The sequence below is a fragment of the Lissotriton helveticus genome, chromosome 11 (genome assembly GCF_964261635.1).
Source record: "Lissotriton helveticus chromosome 11, aLisHel1.1, whole genome shotgun sequence".
Taxonomy (NCBI): domain Eukaryota; kingdom Metazoa; phylum Chordata; class Amphibia; order Caudata; family Salamandridae; genus Lissotriton; species Lissotriton helveticus.
Window position 1 is genome coordinate 483,562,145 of NC_136072.1, and position 20,460 is coordinate 483,582,604.

The window sequence follows — 20,460 nt, forward strand, 5'->3', positions numbered from 1 at the left end:
TGAACCGGTTGATTTTTCTAACCATACCTGTATCTTGGATGGTATACGTAAGCGTTCTCTTGCTGTTACAGCACGCTTTACATTTGTGACAGGGGAAGAAGCCCTTCATGCTTCTCAGAGTGTTGGGGGTCACTTTATCAAAATGGCTCTGTACCAGCTGGTCACGTATAGACCGAGTCTTTTTGAAAGTTACCAGGGGGTGTGTTGGGATATCCTCACCTATCACATTATCGGCTTTGAGAATGTGCCAGTTTTTTCGTAGCATGTATTTTAAATGATTAGCCTCCGCCGAGTATGGAGTGATGAGTCTGAATCTCCCTGTTTCCTTATTTCTACCCCTATTCTGGTCTAACAAACTTTGTCTGGATATGGCTTTGACCTTTTTGAGGGTTTTACTTAAAGTGGTTGGGTTGTATCCTCTTATGGTGAATCTGTCTACACAGGCTGAGGCTGCAGTGTCAAAATCGCTCTCTTGTGTGCAATTCCGTCGCAATCTAAGTAACTCCCCATAAGGGATACTCTGCACTAATTTGGGAGGATGACAGCTTGTTGCATATAGTATCGAATTGCCAGCTGTGGCTTTCCGATATAAGGCAGTCTCTATTTTACCCTCCACAATTTGCACTTTAAGGTCCAAGTAGTCAACGGATGTTGCACTAATTGTTCCAGTAAAGTGCAGATTTAAATCATTAGTGTTCAGATTGTCAATATACCGATGTGCACTCTCCGCAGATCCTTTCCAAATGATGAGTAGATCATCGATATATCGATGCCACTCAATCACTGAGCCATTAGACACCTCATCCCTGTAGGTCCTGGGCACCTGCTTCTCCCACCAGCCAACAAATAAATTTGCATAGCTGGGAGCGAAGCAGGTGCCCATCGCCGTACCGGACACCTGCTTGTAGTAATCATTCTCGAAGAGAAAAATATTATTGTTTAAGCAGAAATATATATATATATATATATATATATATTACCTACTGGCAGTCGCCAGTAGGTATATATAGTTAGGATTTTTTTCCTATGGGATTTTTGAAAATTCTATGTCGAATAACTTTGGCGTTTGAGGACGGAATTGGCTGAAATTTTCAGGAAAATGGAACATTTTGTTTCTGAGCAGCCACTGAAAATTTGGGGGGGTTTCGTCAAGGGGGGGCCGAGAAAAAAGGGGGGTCCCAAAACGCATTTTTCCCATGCAATTTTCCATAGGGCGGTTGGACTCACTTTTAGCTCGAACGGCTGAATGGATTTCCACGAAACTTGGCAAAACTGTAGATATTGTTTGCCCGATGTGCCTTTGCTAGGTCTCAATATATGTGCTCCAGTGGATTTTGATAAATTAACGTTAAAAAAAATATATATATCTGTAACAGCGCTCCGGTTAGCGCCCCGGTTCGCGTACCTGACGCGTAACGGAACTTCGCGAAGCGAAGCTGATTGGCTCTCCGGTGTCTGTCAACATTCTAAACAGTCCGGAGCGGCCGCCATCTTGTCTCTCGGTAGGATCGAGAGACAAGAGGTGAAGAAAAACGAAAGGGGAAATTAATAAAAGGGGGCAAGGTAGACCCCTCCTGACCCCCTAGGATTGATGAGGGGGCAATAAAAGTTCTCGCGGGGTAAAAAATAAAAAAAATAAAAATTTCCGTTTTTTCGCGGTAGAGGCGCGCCCCGGTTCGCGGACCGGGCAGCTAACCGATAGCGTAACGGGAGTCCGCCATCTTGTGTTTCGGATGAATTTAGACACAAAATGGAGGATAATGAATGTTGGGAAAGGGTATAAGGGGGCACAGGAGACGTATCCTGACCCCCTAGGTTTTCTAAGGGTGGCTGAGGAGGCTCATATATGTCGAAAAAGAAAAAAAAATTGAATTTTTCGCGAGGTTAGCTGCCGGTACGCGAACCGGGTAGCGAACCGGGAAGCGAACAAAAGTGAAAATTAGTGAAAAAAGGTACATTTGAAATTTTAAAAGAGTAATCATAGTTAAGGTAGCTCTGAAAAGAGCTTTTGGGTTCTGTGTAAGTTCTAGGTACTTATAAGTAGGTACCAATACATAGTCTTAAATTCATGATGAAAATTCTGTTCCCCTCTTCTGAGAAGTGAACTCCATCTCCTCTGTAGATATCTTGCATGTAGTAACGCAAGTTATTGTTGTAGATGCAGCCCATTCCATGGTCTCTCATATAAGCTGAAACAGACTTATTTACATGCTTCCTCGATTTCTCAATTTGTGGACAAAATTGGTTGGACCACCTCCATTTCTGTCTTTGGCATATATTGGAAAATACCAAGGCAGTTTGAGGAAAAAGTGCCATCAATTGCTCAAAGGTGTCCTTTAAAAGCATTTCCAGACCTACCCCAGTCAAAGTGCCCAAGTCATTTCCTCCACAGTGCACAATTAACAGGTCAGGTTTTGGCAAATGCAAAAAGGTTTTCACCAATGGTATCAATTGGTGACATCTTAATCCTCTGTGGCCAATCCAGTTGATTTCCACATTTTGTAAATTGAGGTTGTGTAAATTTCTGTTATCAGCATACCTTTGAGCCCAGTGAATGTAACTATGTCCAACAATCCAGACAGAAAACATGGTGAGAGGAGGTTCTGCTGCAGTCAGATGAAGTGTGGGTATGAAATGGCATTTGAAACAGTAGGAGTTTGTAATGAAAAAAACTGTGGAGTTTCTGTGCTAATGATTCCGTAGCAGTGATTGGTGGATTTTGATTTCTGAAAACAGAAAGTTAGGGTGCATGGAGGAGTTCTTTGAAAGATGTAATTTGAATGGTCAAGAAAAAATCATTTTATGAAAGATTGCACTGGATACGCAGTTGTACTGAGAGTTCAGAGTTCAATTGAAACATTGTTGTGTGAACTTGTAAACATGAGAGGTGTTTCAGGAGGTGGTTGCTATGGAAAAAAGGCAGAAAGGGCAGAGGTGGGAAGGGAGTTGATTTGAAAAAATTGAGGGAAGAGTTTTGATTGGGTGACATGAGAGATATGTGTGATGAATTACAGCATTTCTGTGCCTTTGTTGGTTGCAGCCTCTGGAGTGCATACCCTTTGCTCTGCTAAAGAAAAATTGGTGTGTGTCTGAGACTGTTTTGAAACTCTAAAAGTATTTGCTAAGGTGAGAAAAGATTCATTTAATTTAGATAGAGAATAGTATGCTTTAGGGAGAAAATTATGAAGAAAGTTGTGTATTTAAAATGTTGCTTTGTGTCAAGTGTTTTACAAATAGATTTTGTTTCTTTGAGTTACATAGCCATGTTAAAAGTGACGCAAAAATGGTGCAAGGGCCTTAAAAATACGCTTTCATGTGTGTTAGGGCATTTTAAGTCACTTCCCCATGAATGTGGGTGAATAATTGGTTTACTTGATGTGTTTAAAAACGTTTCTTGAAGTCAATTAGGTTTCTTGATATGTACTGCTAGAGTTTCATAGGCTGCTTGGGGCATATTTACAAGGCCTTTGAGTCACTTTGATGTTATTTTCCCCATTTTAATTTAAGTCATTTCCCCGTGGTGCAAGGTCCTTGTAAATACGCCCCCATGTGTGCTTGGCAAATTTAAGTACTGACAGGGTGTGCTTCTGCATAGGAGCTGTGTTGTGTTTTCAAATTATGACCAGAAAATCGTTTTTTTTTAAAAAGAAATGCTTTTCACATTTATGAGAAGGTCATAATGGTGTCTGCTTCTTTAAATAAATATTTTGCTTTCCACCATGAATATGTGAGAATAATTTTCCTTGTTTGCCGGTTTAAAAACACGTTTCTTGAAGTCATTAAGGTTTCACAATATGTTCTGCAAGAGTTTCATAGTCACTATGATGATAATGACATACATTTAGAACTGTGTAGGAGGCATGGAGAAGCTGAATCTTCTGTAAGTGTCAAAATTGTTGCAAACAGTGCTCACCTTCTGCGTACTCTTTAATATGCTAGACTACATCTGCACAATGAGATACCTAAGCAAAGGAAACACAAGTGATGTGATTGTGAAATGAGCAAAAGAAATTGCACGTTTTTCAATTACATCACCTGTGTTTCCTAACATTACGAATCACATTCTGCAGATCAGGTTTAGGCCTGTCCAGGGAGACAGAGGAGGTCTGGCCTTTGTTAAAGAGTGCAGTGGACATGACTCACTTCATTGGTAGGCATGCACATGTATTATCTCCTCTGTACTCTTCAACAAGACTAAATTTTATCTGTAACCCTGAGTAGGCCTCACCTCAAACAAACCCCTGGATAGGCCACACCTTATCGGCATCCTGAACCAATCATTTAAAATGCTAGGGGCAGATTTATGATGGCCGTGTGCCTCTTTTGCGCCGCCGTTGCGTCACTTTTGTGACGCAGCGGCGGTGCAAAAGATGCACCATGTTGCAAGATAGGCCTCACTTCATCTGCAACAAGATACCGTCAGCTTAAAATGTATATATTTAGGACTGTGTAGGGGGCATGGAGAAGCTGAGGCTTCTGTAAGTGTCAAAGTTGTTGCATACAGTGCTCATCTTCTGCGTACTGTTTGATATGCTAGACTACATCTGCACAATGAGATACCTAAGCTGAGGAAACACAGGTGATGTGATTGTGAAATGAGCAAAAAAATGTGCACGTTTTTCAATTACACCACCTGTGTTTCCTAACATTACGAATCACATTGTGCAGATGAGGTTTAGGCCTGTCCAGGGAGACAGAGGAGGTATGGCCTTTGTTCAAGAGTGCAGTGGACATGACTCACTTCATTGGTAGGCCTGCACATGTATTATGTCCTCTGTACTCTTCAACAAGCCTAAATTTCATCTGCAACCCTGAGTAGGCCTCACCTCAAACAAACCTGTGGATAGGCCACACCTTATCAGCATCCTGAACCAATCATTTAAAATGTTAGGGGCAGATTTATGATGGCCGTGTGCCTCTTTTGCGCCGCCGTTGCAGCAGCGGCGCAAAAGATGCGCTATGTTACGACATATTTACAACTTGATGCATCTAGGCAGATGCGTCACGCTGTAAAGTCCTGTGCCACATGAAACCTGTGTCAGGTTTCATGTGGGCGTTTTGTTGCAGGGTGGGCGTTCACTTGCATGAAAGCCCTGTAAAACTAACACTGTGAAATTTACAAGATTTCACTGATTCAGCTTTATGGCATTGCTGAATCAAATCCTTACGCCTGTTTGAAACAGGCATAAGGAGTGATGCACCATGCAATGTGTGGCTTACCACTGTGCATTGCAGTAGTCATGTCGCGCTTGCGACGTGATTTCTGCAATGCGCCGCTTTTGCGGCACAGATGCGTGACGCATCTGTGCTGTTTTTGCCCCATGGTGCTCCGCATTGTAAATGCGGCACATCATGGGTGGCAGAGCAGCGGCGCACGTTAACTGGTGCATCCCTGGGGATGCGCCAGTTAACATAAATCTGCCCCTTTACATTTAAGTATGAGCAGGGGACACAGAGTCGGTGAGGCTTATCCAAGGTTAAGAAGAGATGAGTCCTGTTCACTGAAAACTTGGACATAGGCCTCACCTCCTCAGCATCGCTGGACATGGTTAAATAATATCTGCAAAATGTTACTCTTGTTAAACAATTTTACTATTATAGTCTATGAGATTTGTCTCTTACTCTGCAACATCTCATTGTTGTTCTCTTTCTTTAAAGATAACGACAACATCAAGCATGAGTGATAATGAGCAATCGGTTGATCTCGATCTTATCATTGAACTTGTCATTGAAACATCAGTGGAAGTAGATCCCTTGGATGATTTAAATCCTGTGGATGATGAAGAATATGATGAGGATGCCGATTTGTCAGAATTGTATGACATAGGGTGGGAAGCTGACCTGCTCGAGCCTATGGAACTATAAAGACTTATTTTTAAAAGTTACTGGAAATGAAAAGTAACCATGTTAACCGTTTCATTTAAAATTAAATACAACTTCAAAAACAGCTTGTGTGAAGTGTCTTTAATAAAATAGTGAAATATGCTAATGAAATTAGTTCAGATTCACATATAAAAGAGCAAAGGTCAAATGTAGAAGCATTCCATTTCTTTGCTTTGTGAGTTTTAAATTTGCCAATGCACTAAAAATTATTGTATGTAGAATTGACAAGTAGTGTGTTAATTTTTTGACGACTGTTATTGATTTACTGTTTGGTAATAGTGGTTAATAACATTTTTTATTATATTTTACCACAGATTCAACTGCAGATCATTTCAAAATTACACAATGCCTTCGAAGCAAAGAAGGAGAAAGGCTACAAAACGTCAAACACAGCAGCTTACTACATGCTTGCAGCAGTCCTCTACAATAAAAACTTGTCAAGTCACCAAAAAAGCTCCGGGTAAGAGAACAAAATCTTTCCTAAGAAAAATTTCCAGAAAAAAAAGTATCACTACAGAACATGTTTTAGTCCAGAAAAAGAGAGCCAATTTAAACGGAAAGGAAAGGCCACTCAAAAATGTTACTGCTAGAGCAGGAGATAACTCTGTGCATGGTAGTAGAAGGAAAAATCAGTTTAGGGACATTCGTAGACGAATGTTTCGCAACAGGATAATTGGCAATTTGTTAAAAAATATTAAGAAACGTCAACAGAAAGTGGCTTTTTATAAGAGAAAGAGAAACATTGAGAAAATTATTGATCAGGCATTCGAAATTAAGCGAAAGTTATTTATTTTGATAATCAATAGAATTAGGAAACTAAACAAGGTAATTTATGATTTCAAAACAAATAGTAGATGGAAGAGAACAGTTAATCGTAGTAATTTTTGTGAAGTTTTTTCAGGAGAATGGATGCATAGTTCAAGTTGTGAGGCATTTTTTAATGAGGAGAGTTATTTCCAGGATAATGATTTGGTGCATGCAGTTGACACCAGTGGTCGAGCATATGAGGTGAAAGATGGTTGTCCGGTTGAAAAAGAAAAACTTGTGTCAACAGAGGCAGAAGAGGTGTTAGGTAATGAGGTTTTAGGAAGACGTCCTAAGGGACCAGTGTACACCTGGAAGTGTAGTAGTATTTGCAGTGTGCGACAGGATTCCATCAATTTGCTTTGTGATTTTCTACGGACATTTACTAAGAAAACTTTAAAACAGAAAATGAAGTTGTTGCAAGAATTAGATCCTTGCAGAGTGAGAGAAGTGACAGGTTTGCATGGTCATTCACTGGCTTGTCTTTCCAGGAGAGTATGCCAGAGTGTTTTTCATCATTTCAGGATGCTAGCAGTGCATCATAATAAAGTGAGGAAATTAGTTAGAATGTTGTATTATGCTAAGAGTCCAGCAATTATGCTTAAACAATTATGCACTGCTCTTTTGCATGGTTCAGAAGTAGATGTGAAGAATATTTGTGCAGAAATTGAGTTTTGTTACTTTGCAAGTAAAGAGGAGAATGTTGAAATTGACCCAGAAGAAGAAGGTAATGTGGAAGAGAGTGTACAGATTTCCAGTACAGATAATTTTCAGAAGGAAATTGCCACGTTTCAGGTGAAATCAAGTGAGAGGCCTAATTTCACTTGTGTGTGTTGTCGACGCACTTATTATAAGAATCAGACTAAGTTAGTGGATTTATATGCAAAAAGTGAAAGGGAAAATAATAGTGAATGGAAGTATTTCGCAACATACTTGATGGTAGAAAATTGTTTTGATTTGGGATCGGATCTACGTGTGTGTACTTATTGTTGTAGCAAATTAAATCAAAACCGGATGCCTGCTAGAGCGGTTCATAATAATCTGGAATTGGTTGACATTCTTTCTGAATTGAAGGATTTAAATACTTATGAATCTATTTTGATTCAAAGTGTCCATCCCTTTCAGGCTATTGTACGAATGGAGCCAAAGACTGGGAAATTGCCTCCATCAGATATACAGAGAGGATTAAAGGGAAGAGTTGTTTATTTGCCTCTAGATTTGAAGAAAAACATTAATACAATTGGAGTAGAGAAAGTGGAAGAGGAACCTCTGGTTATCTTAGTTAACGGGGTTCCGACAAAGAGTAAAAAAATCTGGCAAGATTTAGTGGATGTTAGGAAAGTCAAAAAGGCAACATTGTATTTGATGAAAAACAATCAGCACTACAAGAATGTATGTGTTGCAGAAGAGGAAGTAAGTGAAGAAGAGGACAGCGATTTGTGTGCTGGACAAATTGAGAAAGTAGAAGCCTCTAAAAATGAAGAAATGTATGAACATTATAGTGTTCATCCTTTGCATTCCAAGGAAGTCATGGGGAATGCTATTGAGTTGTTTCAAATGAAACAAGCCAAAGGGAGTCGCATTAGTGTTTGGGAGGAAAGTTTGGAAGCTCGGTGTTTCCCACAGCTATTTCCAACAGGTCAAGGAGGAAGATATGATGAGCGACCTCATCAAATTCCTGCTTCTGAATACCGGACTTTACGATTGTATGCAGAAGATCCTAGGTTTCGTCAATGCATTCCCTATTTGTTTCATCTACTGTTTGAAAGTGATCTGTCTGGACTGTCATATGCAGTGAACCACATTTTGAAAAGTGGTGTACAGATGTAAAATATCTCGGCAAGGGACTTTATGGATAAAGTCAATGTGCAAGACAGTATTTTGGATTCTCACCTGATTAATCTCATGGCGTGTCAGCGTGGTACTAATGAGTACTGGTACCGTCGTCATGTTGATTTAAAATGTATGCTGAGGAACTTAGGAACTCCCACATGGTTCCTCACTCTCAGCTGTGCCGAGTATGGCTGGGAAGACTTACTTGAATTTCTACGAGAGGCAAATGGAAACATTGAAAATATCGAATTCAAGACACCCGGAGAAATGTGCTCTTTGGATCCAGTGAATGTATGCAGGTACTTCAATCATAGATTTGAAGCTATGATGTCTTTCATCATGAACAAGAAAAATCCACCTCTTGGAGAGGTGTTGGATTTCTTCTGGAGAAAGGAGTACCAAGCAAGAGGTGCTCCTCATATACATATGCTGCTATGGATCAAAAATGCACCCAAATTTGGAACAGATCCGGATGACTTAGTGATGAGTTTCATAGAACAGTATTCTACATGTGCTGTTCCAAAGACAAAGGAAGACAAAAGCCTAAGAGAACAAGTTTTACGCTTCCAAAGCCATCGTTGTGGAAAGTACTGTCGTCGTAAATTCAGAAACAAGGACAAGTTCTACACAAAATGTCGTTTCGCCTTTCCACGACCGGTGATTTCTAAAGGAAGAGTGAACAGTTTGATGTCTTCGCTGCGACATAATGTGACGAGGAAATCACCAAAAAATACATACAATTTGAAAAGGAACGAAGAGTCCAAGTACATCAACGACTACAACCCAGTGATTTTGTCCATGTGGAATGCTAACATGGATATACAGTTTGTGGCTGATAACTGTATGGCTGTGGCTCGGTATGTGACATCTTACATCACCAACAAAGAAAAGACAGAATTGAAGGATATGTGGGAGGACATTTCCCATGAAAAGAGCCTCAGTAAGAAGTTGTACAGTTTCAGTCTGAAGATGTTGTCGCATCGAGAAATCGGAGCTTACGAATGTTCTGACCGGTTATCTTCAGCAAGTCTCTATGCCAAATCTAGGAGTATCATTTGGGCGAGTCTTGGTCTTGCTGCAACGCGTAACCGAGTTCTGAAACCTGTGCGGGAAATTGAGTATTTGGCGGAAAAGGAGCCAAACAGTACCGATATTTTGAAGACCAACATGTTGGATACATATTATCCAAATAGAAGCAGTCACCTCGAGAATGTTTGTCTGTATGAGGTTCTACAAAATTACATATTCAAGAGGAACATCAAAGAAGATATTGATAAAGGAGTGTATGCTGTGATTGGAAGTGAGGGATGTCTGGTCAAGCAAAGAAAATGCCAATTGGTAAACCATCGAAAATTGAGTGGCGAATCTCCTGAAAGAAAAGAGTTTTTCTATTTAGCTCTTTTGCAACTTTTCAAGCCTTGGCGTGCAGAAGAGGAACTGCTTGGAGATTTCCTCTGTTACGAAGACTCTTTCAATGCCGCCAAGGAGACCATAGAATGTCCTGTTTTTCCCAAATATCTAGAAATGTTGAATGCGGAAATCGAGCAGGAAGCAACGATTGAAGCCGAGATTGCTAGAGACAGTTCTCAGGACAGTCAGAGTTCTGTTTCATTGAGTCAGGATCCACTAGGAGGACCAGTTATCGAAAATGAAGCTGCCACTGCCATGATTGAAGTGGAAAGAGCCATGGCACATGCTCAGGAGGATGCGGTTAACTTAGAAGACTTGGAAAGACAACTCAACGTTGAGCAGAGGAAAATATATGACGAAGTTACCAACCAAATTGATCATGGATTAAGTCATGAGAAGAAAGAGTGCTCATGTACGTCGTTGAAGCCTGTCCGACTGTACGTGAGTGGAGAAGCGGGAACTGGAAAAAGTTTCCTCATTAAAGCAATTTCATGTTATTTGCAGAAAAGGACTGAGTCATCGCTGTCTTGTGTTGTCACCGCTCCAACTGGACTGGCAGCACATAACATTAAAGGTATTACTTTGCATCATCTACTGATGCTGCCAGTGGAGCATGATAACAAATTACAATACCACAAGTTATCTGGAGATGCTTGTTGTGCAGTTTCCAGAGTCTTGAGGAAAATAAAACTTCTTATCATTGACGAAGTAAGCATGGTTTCCAATGTCATGCTTGCCTTTGTGCATTTGAGAATGCAAGAAGTTCTCAAAACAGAGTATGATGTGTTATTTGGTGGCAAACACATCATTGTTTTCGGTGATCTTCTACAGCTGACACCAGTGAAAGGACAACCAGTTTTTAAACTACTTACGCATGAAGATACCGGGAAGTGCCTAGGGAGCATTGGCAACGTTAATATATGGTTAAACTTCAATTATGCTGAACTGCGTGAAAATATGCGTCAAGCGAAGGATGAAGATTATAAGAATATTCTACAAGATGTTAGAATCGGAAAAGTGACCGAGCATGGGAAAGAAGCTTTACATGCACGATTACTGTCAAATTTGTATCCAGAAGAAGACGTTGTGCCAGAGAATATTTTTCGGAAAATTACTGAGAAGAAATCTGGAATATGTTTGATGCCAACTCTTGCAGAATGTGCCTTCTTCAACAACAACAATGTTGAATTTAGAAAACCAAGAGATTGTGAAACTGGAAGCTATTGACAGAATAGAGCATATGGGAGCAATAATTATTTTGTCTGAGAATTTGAAATCTAAATTGGATTCATTAGAGAAGACTATATCTAAAACTGCTGGTTTTGAAAAGACTCTGATTGTGTGCTTAAATTGCCGTATCATTTTGAGAAGGAATTTACATGTTGAAAGAGGTCTGGTAAATGGATCAATGGGTAATGTTGTTGATTTTGAGAAATACAGAAATAGAGATGGAATTGAATTTTTAAAAATTAAATTTGATGGCATTGAGGAAGTACAGCTAATTGGTCGTTGCTCTGCTAGGTTTTTGCTTGTAAAAGACTTATATGTTCGCCGTAAGCAGTTTCCTGTTTGCTTGGCATATGCGGCGACAATCCATAAATCGCAAGGTTTAAGTGTAGACAGTGCATTGGTGAATATTGGCAGTTCTGTGTTCAAGGAGGGTATGGCATATGTGGCATTGTCACGAGTCAGAACTTTATCGGGATTGTACTTGATTGAGTGTGATGTCACAAACATTTGTGCGGATCTAGATTGTGTTAAGGAATACAATAGGTTAAGAAGAGAGTATGCGCCACATTTGCCTCAATATCCTTTGTTTGAGAAACGTGTGGTAGGCCGGAAACGAAGAAATGTGACCAATAGTAGAGAGGTTGTAGCAAAAAGACGAAAAGTCGATGAACCTGAAATTATAAGCAGAAAGAAAAAGGATTCTGTTGAAGATGTTGTTGGTTTTCAATTTGAAAATAGTTCTGGTGTCAACTGCTATGCTAATGTAGTGGTTAATGTTGTCTTTTCTCTAGAAACTTTAAAAGAACAGATTGTAATCAATTCAGATCAAAGGTTTTGCTGCTTGTTGAATTCTGTGTTAGAGAAATGTAGCACTGATAGAACAAAAATAGAAAGTGTGTCTGAAATTCGAAATCTGTTAGACAAATGTTCAGGTCAAACGCAATTCTCTCAAAATATTCAGCAAGATTGTCAGGAGTTTTTAATGTATATGCTTGATGTATTGCAAGATGAAGGTGTAGATGTAGATCATCTGTTTGGCCTTTCTTATCAATGGCAGCATGACTGCGAGAACTGTAGGGTATCAAGTACTACTAGTGTAGACTCAGAAAGATTTATATATTTAACTTTGCCAGACAGTAAATCAGTGTCCTTTAATAAGCTAGTAAAAGCAGCCAATCAAAACATGGAGTGTAGCCAATGTAAGTCTGCAATGCTGTCCACATTATTTATACGAACATATGGCCAGTATGTCATTTTAATGTTCCAACGATGTAGGCCTGATGGAACAAAATTGACAACTTTAATTAAAAATTTTGTGGCTTCGCAGTTGTCAATATCAGGAAGGACTTTTGTAACTGCAGCAATTATATATCATGACGGTCCTTCAACAACATCAGGACATTACACAGCTTATTTGAAGTCTGGAAACGGCTGGTCATTCTGCAATGATTCTGTTTTAACTTTCAAAAAAAGATTGCCTTTTGACCTTAAAAATTCTTACCTGGTGTTTTTAGAACCAAAATTTTAATTTCAAGAGGTTCTAATGGCTCCTACACTATTTGGCCTTGAGGATAAGTGTAGTACAGAGTCAAAAGTTATTTTTGAGTTTTAAGTAGTTCCTGGAAAAAAAGGTTTTCTTACAGAAAGTGGTGGGCATGGATTAGTTAAAGGACAACAGAGTATTTCCCAAAGCAAACGGTGTTCTTACCATAACACTTGACGTCATGGAAAAATAACTGCACTTTTAATGAGTTCAGAAAAACTGTTTCTTTTAATAAGCTAATTCAAGCAGCCAATCAAAACATGGAGTAGAGGTAATGTAAGTCTGCAATGCTGTCCCCATTATTTGTACAAACTTTTGGTTATAATGTCATTTTAAAATTCCAACTATATAAACCTGATGAAAGTAAGTCTTCAACTTTAATTACAAATGTTGTGGCTACACAGTCATTGATTTTAGGAAGAACATTTGTAACTGCAGCTATTATATGACATGATGGTCCTTTGACAACATCCGCTTATTACACAGCTTATTTAAAATGTAAAAAAAGCTGATGTTTCGGAAATGATTCACATTTGACTATGAAACAATGTTGCCTTTTGACTTAAAAATATTCTTACTTTCTGTTTTCAGAAGAGAGAATTTTGGGTAGGTAACTGGCCTATAATGATTCTAGGAGTTGATATAATTTTATGTACTGTTTTAAATTGCTTTGTGATTAAAAGTGATGTAGAAAATTAAATAATTGTAGTAGTCATAGAGGTAGTGTAAGTGTGCCTCATAGTAAGCAGTATCAATGTCATAGGAAATGTGGAACATGAGTGAGCAAGAAGGGTGAGATATTACTAGTACAGGATTGTGTTAGTGATCTTGAACGTTTTATTTCTGAAAGTTGCGGAAAAAGAAAATGACGGGATTTGCTTAGAAGAATTCCAAGAGTTATAAATGGCTCTTACACGATTTGGCCTTGAGGAAAAGTGCGGTAGAGAGCGAGAAGTCATTTATTGTATGTAACATATTTGTCAAAACGATGGAGCTTTTCTTTCAGAAAGTGGCGGGCTGAAAATAATAACAGCACAACAGAGTATAAGCTGTTCATAGGACATCCTTCGACGTCATGGAAAGTAAGTTACTTTTAAGGAGTTCTGATTTCTGATTGGTTATGTTATATGGGTTTTTTAAACACAATCATTTTGATTGTGTTTTTTTTTCCCGCTGTTATATGATGAATACCTTCAACTCACTGTTTTTAGTGAAATTTGATATATTCTAAGAACAGCAAAAATAAACCATTTAACATGTATAATTAATTCTGTACTTTGTATAGTTAATTTTAATTTGTACTCGTCTTAGCTCATGCTCACTCATTTTTTACTACCTTCTATCAATCCTCCTTACATACTCACATTGCGTTTTGTTTTACTCTCTTTCACCCTTGCTCTCTAACTCCACTTATCTTTCAACCCTTGTTTCCCTAATCCAACTCTGCTTTTTTCTTTTCTCCCTTGCACCATTTTCCAGCTTTTAGACCTTCTGATTCGCTTGTCTTTTCCATCTTTCCTCCCTTTGTTTTCTAAATTAAATATTTTTGGGTTCTCCTTTTTTGGTGCAATCAGTTAGTATAACTCACCCTCACTCATTTATCTTTCTTTGTTGCCTCACTCAGTCTATATCTGACACTCTTTCCTTCACTTCCTCTGTCTCCTCTCTCCCTCACTCTCTTTTCCTTATTCACCCTTTCCTTATATAGTTTACCTTACTCACTTTCTTTTAGGAGCTTATACAACTTCAATTTAGTTTTCTCTTCTATCCTTCTTTTCTGTCACTGAAAGTATCTTCCTTTTTTTCTCTTAGTAATTTACTCTATTACAATTTCTTTTTGTCTCTGACTGTCTATCACCGTTTCTTTCTCTTTTTTTCTGCATGTTTATCTCTAACTTTATTTCTTTGTAAAATTGGATGATTGTCAATCTTTTCCCTTGTCTTTTCTAATTTTTAAATACATGTTTTAATATTTTTCAAATTTTTGTTGTTTCTTCCACAGATTGAAAGTATAAAAATAACAAGTGACTAAGTTAACGACAATTGTAAGGTAAGTGTTTTGTACTCTTTTCGTTACATTTCTATCACATTTAACTTCTATTAGTTCCACTGCTTCATTTCTTTAACCCTCAGTTTCCTGCCTTTGCTACTTCCCTCATTCCTTTGTCTATTACTTACTTACTCTACTCCTTCCACTCCTTTTCTCAGTCCCTCTGTTCTCATAGTTCCTCACTCCTGTTCACTCACTCCGTCTCTATTACTCTCACTATCTCTGACTTATCACTCTTTCACTACTTGTTCATTATGCTTTCTCCCTGTAGTTCAAGCACACTAAGGGGCATATTATCAACACAGGCGATAAAATTATCGCTGCTTTTATCGGCAGAAAACTGCCGCAAAAGCGGCTTTAGCGGCAGTTTTGTGCCGCAAAAGCGGCTTTAGCGGCAGTTTTCTGCCGATAAAAGCAGCGAGAATTTTATCGCCTGTGTTGATAATATGCCCCTATGTTATTTACATTTCTTTACTGTTTCAATAATTCTTTTTCTGTCACTTCTTCTTTTCTGCTTTCTGTTTTTTCTCTCTGTTATTCCACATGTTTTAACCTTAGTCACTATCATACATCTTGTTTTATTCCTATTTACTTTCCCTCACTGTTTTCTTAACACTTTCCCTCAGGATTGTTCTTTTAGTCCGGTTCTATCCCTACCTCTCATTCCACATCCTTTACTGTTTTTCTTCTTAATTTGAACATTCACTCACATTCTCTAAGAAACTCTTGTTTATTATTCTTCTACTCTCCTTTTTTTCTTTTACTTCCTTATCTATTTTGTTTTTCACAATTATACCCTCTTCCATCTTTTCTTCAGTAAATAGATCTATTAAACAGTATCTCTGTGTTACTCCCTCTAGCTGTCTTTCTTTTAACATTACTCTCTGTTTCCTTCCCTTATCCTTACTCTTCTTTTTTTTTTTGAATTTTTTTTTTCTGGTTCGCTTCCGGTTCGCGTACCGGCGCGCGAACCGGGAAGCGAATCAAAAGAAATAGAGGTTGCCAGAGTGCTAAACATTCTAGCAATTTTTTATAAAGGGGAGGTAGTTCTGAAAAGAACTTTTTTTTAAATTATTTTTGTTGTTTTATATTTTTTTATTATTTTTCTGAACATTTTTTTACTTTTTTTGTATTTTTTGAACGGTTTTATATTTTTTTTGTTTTTTTTGGGGGGGGGAACGAAAATGATTCATTATAAAGGGCTCAACAGGAGCAACAAAAAAAAAAGATAATTTATTTTCTGGGGCGTTTTGTACAATTATGATTGTCAATAGCTACGTTGATTACATTTATGCTACTCTCCCTGTAGCAAATCAATTGGCCGCAATAAACGCACACTTGTTTCACATTCCCAATCTTCATCTGGATATTTGGGACCGTCTCCCTCGCCTCTGGTCCCGTCACTGCCTCTTCATTTGATGTTCTGGCCACAGGAGGGGGGTTATCCTGCAGGTCACGTACCTGCGCAGCACTATAATTTATAGGGTGCCACCTCTCCATGTGGCGATGCATGGTGTAATTGCCATAGCTGTATTTCTTATCAGTCCCTCTGGACAGATCTTTTTTGCAGATGAGGCAGGTAACGTAGCGGGCATTTAATTTCTTTTGGCCCCGGGGAAATTTGTAAAATTGCCAGATGAAAGTTTCTTTTACATGGGACCTCCTTGGCATCTCAGGCAAAAACACCCTCCTCCCTTGCTCCTCTTCCTCTTCTTCCTCTTCTTCCTCCTCTTGCTGAAGGATAACCTGAGGAGGTGGTCCTCTCTTCCTAGGAGGTGGTGGTGGGGGTGCACCAGCTGCAGCTACTAATGAAGCCATTGCTTATTAGTCAAAATAGGTCTTCCTCTCACAAAGTTGAAAGTCAGAGTGAGAAGAAAGGTGGGGGCTTTCATCATTTGGGAAAAAAAATGTTCTAAACCAATGAAAAGTGTTATTTTTAGGTCACATGACCTAGCCGTACGTCATTAGGAAACCAAAAGTGAAATGAACCAATGAAAAGTTTTATTAACAAGTCACATGACCTGTTACGCTTACGTTACGCGCTGCTCGCCGCGCCCCGGATCGCTTCCGGGGAGCTGCGCTTCGCGCCTCGGTTCGCGCTCCGGAGCACTTCCGGGTGCGCTAACGCGGCGGGTCATAAGACGCATTACGCGAGAACGCCATACGTCACGCTTACGCGACGCGTCACAGTGTTGTTTTCTAACGCGGCAGTTGCGCAAACGGAACGTTTACCGGTTCGCGGACCGGGTCGCGGCACCAAATTGAGCTAACGGTAAGCTACCCGGTTCGCGGCCCGGGAGCGAAAAAAATAAAATAATAAAAAAAATACATAAAAAAATTGTATTAAAAACATATAAAATATATTTTTCGATTTAAAGAAGAATACATTTTAAAGCTTTTGATATTGGCTATTAAAAACCATTGAAATTCACTGAAAAAACCATAGGTTATAGACCATATAGAGTTAGGAATTAGCATTTACAAAACCTTGAAAATTCACTGAAAAAACCATAGGTTATAGACCATATATAGTTAGGAATTAGCATTTACAAAACCTTATTTCACTCACACAAAACCATTGAAATTCGCATATATAGTTAGTTGTACTAACTATATATCGCGCACCCGCAATCCACTGCTGATCATGTCACATATTACATCATTCATGACATGGTCAGTGACATCACTGATGACATCACTGATGACATCTCAAATGACATCACTGATGACATCACTGATGACAACATCCAGTGACTGTGTATTTCTGTAAAGTTAAAATATGTCTTACATATTGAAGAATGAGTGGATGTATAAGTGTCTGGATGAAGGATTTAGTAGGTGCATGACTGACTGTATGAGTGAGTGATTAAATGTGTCTCACTGAGTGCATGGGTTAGTGACTAAACTGTCTTAATTTGTGCATCATTATGTCTGTTGTTCTGTAAACTGCTGCATGTGTTGATCAGTAGCTATATGAGTAACTATATGGGTTATTGATTGGTTGCCCAAGTATTTGTGTGGGAGACTGAGTGTGTGTGTGGGTGGCTGGGAGGTGTATGACTCTGTGCATAGATGTGTGAGCAGTTGATTCACTAGATCTATGGGTTCAAAAGTGCATGTGGAAACAGCTGTATGGGCGGTTGACTGTGTGCATGAGTGTATTGGTGAGTGAATGGATATCTCAGTGCTACATGTCAAAGTAAGTACATATGTAAAACACAGTACATGTGAGAGTTGACATATAAATAACTGTGCATAAAGAGCTAGTGAATGTGTGAGTGGCTGTATGGATCATTGTGAACTTGTATCAGGGATTGTATAAGAGAGTAAATATGTGTTAGTATATGTTTGAATAAGTAAGGTGTGTATAACTGTATAGTTGAGAAAATGGAGGTGTGATTGATTCTTTGCATGACTGAGTAGGTGTGTGAGTAACTCCATGGATGAGTGACAGTCTGTGAGTGTCTGTTTACACTGAGTGTATCTAAGGTTATATTAGAGTCTGAAGAGGTTCATCGTATTATCACATGAATAATGTCATCAGTGATGTGCTCAGTAATGTCATCAGTGATGTCATCAGTGATGTCATTTGAGATGTCATCAGTGATGTCATCAGTGATGTCATTTGAGATGTCATCAGTGATGTCATCAGTGATGTCACTGACCATGTCATGAATGATGTAATATGTGACATGATCAGCAGTGGATTGCGGGTGCGCGATATATAGTTAGTACAACTAACTATATATGCGAATTTCAATGGTTTTGTGTGAGTAAAATAAGGTTTTGTACATGCTAATTCCTAACTATATATGGTCTATAACCTATGGCTTTTTCAGTGAATATATATATATATATACATATATATATGCCAATCTGGATCCTACTAAGGAGTTAATAAATGCTTTTAATGAACATTTCGCACCAAGACCTACTAAGGTAATTAATTGTGCTTACGTGGGAAAATATATGTCCTAGCATGCCACACAATCGGACTACATGAGCCAGGCTCACTGAGGGTCGAGAACCAATAAAATTATGCTATACAAAAGCTGAGCGGCTCTGTGCCTTAAATGAAAGCAGCCTTTAAAAAAGTGGCATCTTAGCCACGAAACGCGTGACGCAGTGAAAAAATTACGGGATGGTCGAGAGAAGCTGAACAAAATTGCCTGAGGGTAGGCAAACTGCTGTGTGCATCTCGAAAGCTTTGGCATTTGGTTAAATTTTATATATATATATATATATATATATAGTATTTCACCCATGCAGCCACTGAAACACCCACACATTGACCAATCAATACAGTAACTCACAGAGCAACCTATATAACCATACACACACCCATATACACAAGGATACATACAGTCACACAGCAACTCACATGATATGATAAAAGTAGTATCACTCAGTAGGTGTACACCTAGTATACTAACTTAATCTTTGTAGTAGTTTAGTATATATATTTAACAATCATAAACTCTAAGAAAATTCACTCACTAGATGATTTAATCAGTGATGTTATTTGAGATGTCATCAGTAATATCATGAGTGATGTCATCAACCATGTCATGAGTGACATAATATAAGTTTTTTTTAATTCCATTTCCTACCTATAAAGTCCCTGTAACCTTTTTTTCCAGTGAATTTCCCAGGCTTTTTAAATGCTAAATCCTAAATATAATGTCCCTGTAACCTTTGTTTTTTTTCTGTGAATTTCTATGTATTTTAAAGTACTACTTGTGTTTGCAGAGTGGTGGAAAAATTAGGTGGATCACTGTCCAGCTCTCAGGAACCCCAATGTGTAGGACTTGCATGAGGTACCAGGAGGTATCCTTGGCCCCCAAGATCCATCCCTCAGGAGTAAAGTGGACTTCATCCCCCAACCAATAGTGGCACATTACTGGTTGCGGGAAGAAGTCCACTTTGGTCCTGAGGCCCTCAAGATCCAAGGGGAATCGCCCCCAACCTGCAGTGCACCAGGAAGCACATTTGCAGAGTGGTGGAAAAAAGGGGCAAGTTGCTGGCTTTTTAAAGATGTATTTATTTTTTAAGTGAGCGGGCTGTGTTGCCCCCCTTTCCTGGGCCAAGTTTAGGCCCTGGGGACCCCATCCACCAGGGACAGGCCTTTTTTTAATTGGTGAGAGGGGGTGCATGGCCCCTTTTCTGGGCCGATTTTGGCTCTGGGAACACCAACCCCTAGGGTGTACCCTCCATTTTGGGTCCTCTGGTCCCACCTAGGCACCCATTGACAATTATTAGGGACCATGGGGGAGTCTCAAGGCCCACGAGGTCCCTGCCGGCTCCCCGCATCCTGTGGGAGCCGGAATTGATTTCACAGATAGGGAGCTGCTAAACATGCAGCTCCCTGTCTGTGAAACCAATGTTGCTCCACTTTCAACAAGCAAGACCATTTTTTGCTCTCTCTTGTTAAAACAAGAGCAGTGTTTGCTCAGACTCAAACAAGCTATTCTCGGGGGTGGGCACTCTAGCACATAGCAGAAGCGGCCCTGAGAGGTGGCGGTCACCCTGGCCATTAACGGATCTTTGAGCCAGTGATTTAAGCCCCAGGGACATGGGCCCTAGACAGACCCCCTTAATTGCTTACTTTTTTTTTTAAACAGGTCTTTATTGAAGTTTTTTCTTTTTTCCCCTTAATTGCTTACATTGTGCCCCAGGGAGGTGGCGGTCCCCGGGGCAGCAGGAAGTC